This window comes from Branchiostoma floridae, chromosome 5 (genome assembly GCF_000003815.2).
Source record: "Branchiostoma floridae strain S238N-H82 chromosome 5, Bfl_VNyyK, whole genome shotgun sequence".
Lineage (NCBI taxonomy): Eukaryota > Metazoa > Chordata > Leptocardii > Amphioxiformes > Branchiostomatidae > Branchiostoma > Branchiostoma floridae.
Genome location: NC_049983.1, coordinates 2093482 through 2102963, shown reverse-complemented (window position 1 = coordinate 2102963; position 9482 = coordinate 2093482).

The following is a 9482-nucleotide window of genomic DNA, read 5'->3' as shown; positions in this document are numbered from 1 at the left end:
CTTTACTTAGCTCAACAGTATACAAAAATATTGTACGGGTTGCCATCCTTAGTTGAAGCGCTTATTTATAGCGCTAGTATCTTCGCTGCGCCGTTAGCCGCCGTGCGACTTTTGTTGACGGTCTGATATCCCTACGTCGCCGCCTCGCTGATATTCCCACGGACATGTTTCAAGAAAAATACCCAGCAAAAAACGCTGTTCTGCGTCAAATTCTATTCTATAAAACATGTGGGACTCAGTGTTACAGTCTAAATATTTTGTAGAAGCACCGCTGTAGGAAAGAAGGTCCAAGCAATGTAAAACATCACGTAGCATGAAGTTCGCTGCCAACTGGCACACAGCACATGACTGTTTGAAACTCTAAGTCTAATCAACAGCCGTGTTTCATTGATAGCCGGCGGTCCTTTGATGAAGTCGGCGAAAGGTGCGTTAGTTAGAAAATCTGCGTTTAGTTTTGATACGTAATTATAAGTTAGACAGTGGCGAGAATGATTATTTTCTCATCAATATTTCTCTTCAGAATTATTTGAACTTAATTGTACATCTAAACAATTGGCTTACCTGTGCAATGTTTATATGATTAATGATCAGTGTACTGAAATCATGTGTAACGTATGGCTCCTAGTCAATAGATCAGCATTTTCTCTATAGTGACCACCTGTCTATAGTGGCCACATTTCCTAGTGCTGTTGTTGTTTGACATAAACTTTGAACATTCAAATTGTAAGTAACTTTAAACTGCCAGAGTTTCAGCCCAATAAAACACTCTCAGCGCCAGGGTATGAACAGACTGACCAGACAGACGAAAATAAATCCTCGAACAAGGTTCAATCGTATCTTCCGGGTCTGTCAGGAAGTTGTTAAACTAAAATAAGAATAGGCTCGATGGCTGATTGCATACAAAGTAAAACAGTTTAACAGTTTTACAGCTTGAAGAAAACAAACGCTCCAACAGTACCTGCACCTGATTGATAATTATTAAATCGTATGCCCTACTTGAATAAAAAAAGTTCACTGCAATAATAGATGTACCCACATCACAAGGAGCTTATACTTTTTTAAAGTTACACCTAGTTATCGTACTGAAAATTGTTAATGACATTACATGAAGTCATTCAACAATTTTCAGTCATGATGAAAATTTCTGAATGGAAGGTGTGATTATTGTCATTTTCTGAAAAATAGAAGCAAGCTCTGTTTTTACCTGGAATCAATTCACAATACTAGTCCACTTTGGGGGATAATGTACTGTTAAGAGGATGTTCCATTTTTGCGCAGGGGTGATTTGGAACAGTCCAATGTTGCGTGGGAAGGGGTGTGGCTGAAATATGCTGTATTTGCTCTTAAGCAAATGTCGGCCTTTCTAGTGTTTCTTCTTCTTCTTCTCCTGTCAAATCTTCAAAGTGATTCATCTCCGCTGTTCCTGGACCGAATGACCTGAAATTTGGCACAGAGGTAGAATGGGCCAATACCTTGATGCTTTTTTCTCAGTTTTTTCATATCTGCCTCTAAAATGATTTTATTGAGATTTTTTGGTCAATTTTAGACCAAAACTGTATATTTTGGCCCCTGTACCCTGGTATTACAACCAAATGAGCTGAAATTTGACAGAGATGTGCCTTGATAATGCCCCCATATAAATTCGATAACACTTTTGGTGTACAGTACAACAAAATGCTTATTTTTGCGATTTTTTGACCAATTTTTGACCAAAAAAGGACACTTTTGGCCCCTGTACCCTGGTATTACAACCAAATGAGCTGAAATTTGACAGAGATGTGCCTTGATAATGCCCCCATATAAATTCAATAACACTTTTGGTGTACAGTACAACAAAATGCTTATTTTTGCGATTTTTTTAACCAATTTTTGACCAAAAAAGGACACTTTTGGCTCCTGTACCTTGGTATTGCAACCGAATGAGCTGAAATTTGACACAGATGTGCCTTGATAATCCCTTCATATAAATTTAATAACACGTTTGGTGTACAGTGCAACAAAATGCTTATTTTTGCGATTTTTGGCCAATTTTTGACCAAAAAAGGACACTTTTGGCTCCTGTACCCTGGTATTACAATTAAATGACCTGAAATTTGGTATAGATTGGCATTAGATACTTGGTAACAAGATTCAAGTAAAATTTTTGACATAAACAACTTTAAAATGATTAATTTCGGCACTTTTCTGAGGGGAAATTTGTTTTCTTTTGGCCTCCTGACGTGACCTTCCGTGACCCCGCACAGAGCCACACCTGTGCGCGTCAGCCGGAGAGATAATTGAATCAAAGACCTAGCCAATCAGCGAAGAGGAGGCCAAAGGCTAATTAATATTCATAAGCGGGGCCTCATGATCCCGTATATAGCAGTGTTCCCGCCAGGGGGAGCGAAGCCCGCCTAAGGCTCTCGCATTTTAGACTATTCAGAAGGCTTTATATTGTATCAGTTCTTAGGGGCATATCTATGATAATCGCAGCAGTCACTTAACTTCTCTTCAGGAGTTTAGCGTAACACTATTTCAGGTCAAACCGTCAAAGGCAACTAAAACAAACTTTAACGTTACTGAGTTCAACAGTACTTATAACTTGTTATCCGAAGTTGAAACGCTAGCGATGGTATTTTCGCTGCGCTGTTAGCTCCGTGCGACTGTTGTTGACGGTCTTATAACGGTATATTTTGCACCCCTGTACCCTGGTATGAGTAACATTTGGTATAGATAGGCATAAGATAGTTGGTAAAATGATCCAAGTAAAATTTTTGGCATAAAGTACTGTAAAAGGCTTAATTACAGCACTTTTTTAGGGGAAATTGGTTTTCTTTCGTTCTCCATGCCATGACCTTTCGGACGTTCACCCCACAGAGCCGACATCTGCACCTGCGTCTAGCCGGCAGGAAGAGTTAATTCAATTAATGGTTCAGCCAATCAGCGAAGAGGAAAGCGAAGGCTAATTAATATTCATAAGCGGGACCACACAATACGTTAACTTGAAGACTCAGGCCGTACAGACTTCTCGCCAGGATTTTTTCAAAGCGTCGGACAGGGGTCCGGGGGCCGCCGAATGTCCCTGGCGGGGTCCAGGGGCAGGGCCACAGTGGGGGGGACCCAGGTGGGCGAAGCCCCCCCGGAAGCTCTTGCATTTTAGACTATTGAGAAGGCTTCTTTTGTCAGTTTTTTTAGGGCCATATCTACAATAACCGTAGCAGTCACTTACTTCTCTTCAGCACTTTGACTTTAAAATATTTCGGGTCAAAGCTTCAAAGACAACTAAAACCTCATAAACAACAAACTTAACTTAGCTCAACAGTATACAAAAATATTGGAGGGTTGCCATCCTTAGTTGAAGCGCTTATTTATAGCGCTAGTATCTTCGCTGCGCCGTTAGCAGCCGTGCGACTTTTGTTGACGGTCTGATATCCCTACGTCGCCGCCTCGCTGATATTCCCACGGACATGTTTCAAGAAAAATACCCAGCAAAAAACGCTGTTCTGCGTCAAATTCTATTCTATAAAACATGTGGTACTCAGTGTTACAGTCTAAATATTTTGTAGAAGCACCGCTGTAGGAAAGAAGGTCCAAGCAATGTAAAACATCACGTAGCATGAAGTTCGCTGTCAACTGGCACACAGCACATGACTGTTTGAAACTCTAAGTCTAATCAACAGCCGTGTTTGATTAATAGCCGGCGGTCCTTTGATGAAGTCGGCGAAAGGTGCGTTAGTTAGAAAATCTGCGTTTAGTTTTGATACGTAATTATAAGTTAGACAGTGGCGAGAATGATTATTTTCTCATCAATATTTCTCTTCAGAATTATTTGAACTTAATTGTACATCTAAACAATTGGCTTACCTGTGCAATGTTTATATGATTAATGATCAGTGTACTGAAATCATGTGTAACGTATGGCTCCTAGTCAATAGATAAGCATTTTCTCTATAGTGACCACTTGTCTATAGTGGCCACATTTCTATCACTGGACTGGAACTTGCGAAAACTGCTGTATTTTCTCCAGAGCAAATGTATGTGTTCCTAGTGCTGTTGTTGTTTGACATAAACTTTGAACATTTAAATTGTAAGTAACTTTAAACTGCCAGAGTTTCAGCCCAATAAACACTCTCAGCGCCAGGGTATGAACAGACTGACCAGACAGACGAAAATAAATCCTCGAACAAGGTTCAATCGTATCTTCCGGGTCTGGCAGGAAGTTGTTAAACTAAAATAAGAATAGGCTCGATGGCTGATTGCATACAAAGTAAAACAGTTTAACAGTTTTACAGCTTGAAGAAAACAAACGCTCCTACAGTACCTGCACCTGCTTGATAATTATTAAATCGTATGCCCTACTTGAATAAAAAAAGTTCACTGCAATAATAAATGTACCCACATCACAAGGAGCTTATACTTTTTTAAACTTACACGTAGTTATCGTACTGAAAATTGTTAATGACATTACATGAAGTCATTCAACAATTTTCAGTCATGATGAAAATTTTCTGAATGGAAGGTGTGATTATTGTCATTTTCTGAAAAATAGAAGCAAGCTCTGTTTTTACCTGGAGTCAATTCACAATACCAGTCCACTTTGGGGGATAATGTACTGTTAAGAGGATGTTCCATTTTTGCGCAGGGGTGATTTGGAACAGTCCAATGTTGCGTTGGAAGGGGTATGGCTGAAATATGCTGTATTTGCTCTTAAGCAAATGTCGGCCTTTCTAGTCTTAAGAAGTGTATTCACAAATCCAAGTGCTATGATTCGGATTATTAGACTTTGATACCAGGAGACAGATAAGTGGATAGGGCGGCGCCCATCTCCGTTTCAGTAGCCCTGGGCCACATAACTTTGTGCAATCACTACAGCAGGGGGCTAGTTCACTCGTAGTGGTGTGTGCGTTTAACTTCCATTCCCAATATCATTTTGAAATTTTGCTCAGCCATACCTGGGGGTTAGAAAATAAAGATAACTAGAAATTGCTTTGGAGCAAATACCGCATATTGCAGTCAATCTTCATCCCTATGCAAAAATGTATTGCTCCATATCAACCATTTGCAGGAGTTGACCTGTCCCACAACATCATACCACTCCAAAGTTGATTTTTGAAAAAATTCCCCCAAAGGAAGGATGGACTCTTCCATGACACCCCTATCTACGCAAATAGACTGGTCAATGTGTCACATTTTTCCATTTCTAGTGCCAAAACTACCCGTATATATACCAGATTTGGGATCAGTTGTTTTTTTTATGACACAGGAAGCAAAAATTTTAAAAAAAAGCCCAATTTTAACAAATTTAAGAAATGAACACCATAAGTGTAAACGAAATCCCGTGAGCACGTATTGCACGCAACCTTATGCCAAATTTCAGGTCATTCGGTTTTCATGCAAATGCATCAGTGCTAAAATTAAATATTCTTAGTCTAAAAATGGCAAAAATACCAAATTGCAACAATTGCGTGTGATGAGCGCCGAAAGTGGAAATGGAGTACTATGGACACGATGTACTACACACCAAATTTCAGGTCATTTGTCCTTAATACAAGGGCATAGGAGGCAAAAATCTAATTTTTTTGGTCAAAAATGGCAAAAAAACTCCAAAATAACTCATTTGTAAAAGGAAGTGTGCAAAAAAAGTGATCATGGGATCCTGTGGGCAAATGTCCAATGCACCTCTGTATCAAATTTCAGGTCATTATGTTTTAATAAAAGGGTATATGAGCAAAAATATATATTTTTAGTAAAAAAATGGCAAAAAAATCCCAAAATACTATAAATGCATTTATAGGGGGCCCAAATAAAATCAACATCTACATAAACTATGCTTCGTTATATAGGTTTATTTTGTTTTCAAAGAGACATGATCAGATGAGAACCCTTCATAAATCCTATTGAAGATCGAGTTTCCTAGCTGCTCTCGTTGGAGTGCGCATATCACAGTCAGTCCTGACCATAAACACTTTGTTAGAATACGCTGAAACAAGGCTCCATAGAAGTAATAAAACTTCAGTCCTAAATTTCTGTTCCACCAGAAAGCCACAAAGGTCTGGATGATAATCATGGAAAGGAAAAAAAGTCTCGTTGAGCCCTAATAATTTGTACTTGTGCAAAATCTTTTCGATGCTAGAAGTTTGAAACAAAGTCTTCCTTTTACCCCATTTTTTGCTATATCAATAAGGACCCACGCTCTGAATCTGAATCTGGTACCATAGAGCCATGGCTCTTATGCGAAAAGAACAAATATTAACTTTGTATGATGCCAACTTATGTCAATCTCAAAATACGATTTTGTCCAGCTATAAAAAAATTGAACATCTAAAACTCGTAACAGCGGCAATCACCATTTGAATCGCCCGTTCATATTTTTACCCTGTTAGTTTGCAGTCGCTAATTTGGCTGCTAATGGAGTAAATGTATTTACTAATAGTCTGTGCCTTTGAAGTGGTCTTCACTGGAGGTGGATTTTTAGATTCAAAAGAACCACAGTACACGGCGGTCGGTTGCTAGGGTATTCTTTCCCGTTGCTATGCGAGTTCGACAGAGTATCGGGTTACAAGAGGCCTACTATTTGCTAACCGTAAAATATTTCAAAATAAACAAAATGTTATGACAAGGAAAATGTATTCAAAATAAGATTAAATTCGCAATTTATGATAGTTTGAATCTTCCCGTTCGAATTGAGATACCTGTTTTGTTTCTACTTTGCTTCCAAAGACAGTTATTTTCTGTTTCAAAGAAGGCCTTCAATTTGACCATACTCTTGATAAGATGGGCCGCAAGTGCCATGGAAAATTCTCGATTTTGGTATTTTTTGTCATCTGAGAGGCAAATAAAACTTTCTGTTTTTGGGATTTTTTTATTTTAAGCAAAGTTACAGCCAAAAATATGCGTAAAAATGACATTTTTGGCACTTAATTACCAATAATTCACAATCGAAGGCATTTTTAAAAAATCCCAAAAACACAAATCTCGGGAAAACCGTTGCGGTCATTTTGAGCCGCCAATGAGTTTAGTTGGACTCTTCTTGGTGGAGATCTTAAACGATGTTTGCACGCATGTCATGCCGCACGGAGAGCGGGAGGGTGTAATTGATACCGGTGTAAACAACACTTATGATACTCAAGGTCACCAACAAAAGCGCCAGTAGCTTCGTTACATATTACAGGTCCGCAACAAAGAGAAAGCATAAATTTACTGTCCAGAAAATTGCTTATATTGGTTAAAAACTATGTTTTTCGCCTGATTCAAGTTAGTTGGGGGAAAAGGGCCAGAAAGCACGGTTTTACCTGCAATGACCGCAGATGACCTAAATAGAACAAGGGTTCGGTTCGAATTACGTCAGATGGAACATCATGGAAGAAGGTTCGAATTCGGCTAGACATGGGAGATTTTGAGCGCGTATTTGACCACCGTGGTAGGTCAAAACAATAGGTACAGTAATGGCAGGGTCATATACGTCTTGCGATAGTCCTACGATCGCAAACTGAGGACATTTTGGGGATAGTGAAAACATAGTCCTGAATATGTCCAAAAATTCAGCTGTATCTTTACTAACCCTGTCTGAGATATTCAATTTTGGTCCGACGGTTTCTTTCACTGCCTGATGCAAAATGTTATCGAGTCTGAAATCATATGTTTGCTGACGACGAATATGTCACAGTGCAGTTACAGACCTACATATATTGTGCACTGTTGAAGAGCTGTTTTTCTTTCCCTTAGTTAAACGTTAACATTTGGTCCTGGTCGAGGCTTTTTTTTTATAAAGCTGCGTTTTGAACGAATCAGTTGACATTTTGTAGCGCTCCCTTATGTCCTTTTATAAAACATTGTTGACTTACCTGATAGAATGACGCAGCCGAATGCGAGTATCACGAAGACCCACGACGACATCTTCTGATTCGCGCTCACCAATACTTGCCAGTAAAGAGTTGCAAGCTGATAGTTTTATCAAAATGAACGTGATCCACAACTGTCCGTCCCATGTTCTACAAATACGTAAACAGACAACCTCGCGTTTTTGCAAACACCCCCTTTTGTAGAGGAAATTGGTCTGTTGATTTTTTATACTGTTTGCTAGGGTTCCCCGGCTCACCGGGCTTTCCTAAAAGGGATCATAGTTTTCTACTGCCAACAACTGATATGCACTTTCAAGTTCATGGATGAAGTACAAGTAGCTGCAAATGTTTCATTTTGCCTTTGATCTCAGCTTTTAATGCCGTCCCATCGTTCATGGTTTGTTGTGAAAAACTGTAATAATAACTAAATCTAAGTCACACTTCCGGAACGGAAGTGTGACTTAGATTTAGGGTCATTACAACTTGATAATGATCGTAGGACTGATCGAAAGCTTGTTGGTAAGCGCTTTATCTTGTGTACGGATATAAAGTCTTAAAAATTGTATCATGATGTACATAAAAGTAGTGTTTTAAGTGAACAAAACATGATTGATGATTAGGTGTTCTTGATATGATTTGACCTCATTCTAATCTGTTTCATATTAGACATGCCGATATTATGCCAAAATAATGGGATGACCAGTTTTGTATGCCATAGGCCACAAGACTGAGGGGACCCCCTGGTGGATATATTGCCACGCATTTATTGCATTTATTTATTTTTCTGGTATTTATGATACCTTTACAGTATTTAAAGACGATAATACTTGGTTTGCATGACAGATGCACTAAAATGTTGAAATCTACCGTACTTCTACTTCATTCAAACTAACATAATAAATTAGAACAATAGAATCTTTATTACTAAGTCATGCTCGAAGACTAATTGAAAAAAATACATGTATAATGATGATAATGATACTGAATGGTATACAATAACAAAGTGGGCATTAAGTGAAATAGGGATTATATATTGAGGATGCAGATTGGATTTCCGAAGAATAATGGTATGCTGGCACTTTATATGGAAGCGATAAATGATTGCAAAAATATAGCTTGTTTGGCATTTAACCCGTTGCAGGCTAGGGAGGGTATATTACAAAAAACACCACACATAATAAGACAGTCATCTGTTTAATCACGCTTGAAAACATCCACCGCATCAGTTACAACAGTTATATTATGCGGATCACATTGACAGTTCGAAACAGACAAAGAAAGAGGAAACAAATTAAGCCCAACTATTTCAGATACATTAGAAATGCAATTTATGCATAACACAATCCTCTTAAAACTCATCACGCAAAAAAATGCAAACAGTTGTTGATCGCCCACATCAGCACTTTATCCCCCTTCGATTATTGCTTATCATTCAGGCCCAACAACAACTACTATACAGTTATCAAATTTATACAAAACAGATAGAAAAAAATATGTTTAACAATTGTTTCTGTCTACGTATGCTCAAAATTGTGATTAATTATCACCATCGTAGATGCTAAAACTAATGATCAAATGTGCAGAAAACAGATGCATCTCAGCGTGAACAAAATGGTCCCAGAAGATATGGTCTCATTGATGAGTTTCTTCTTTCCATATACT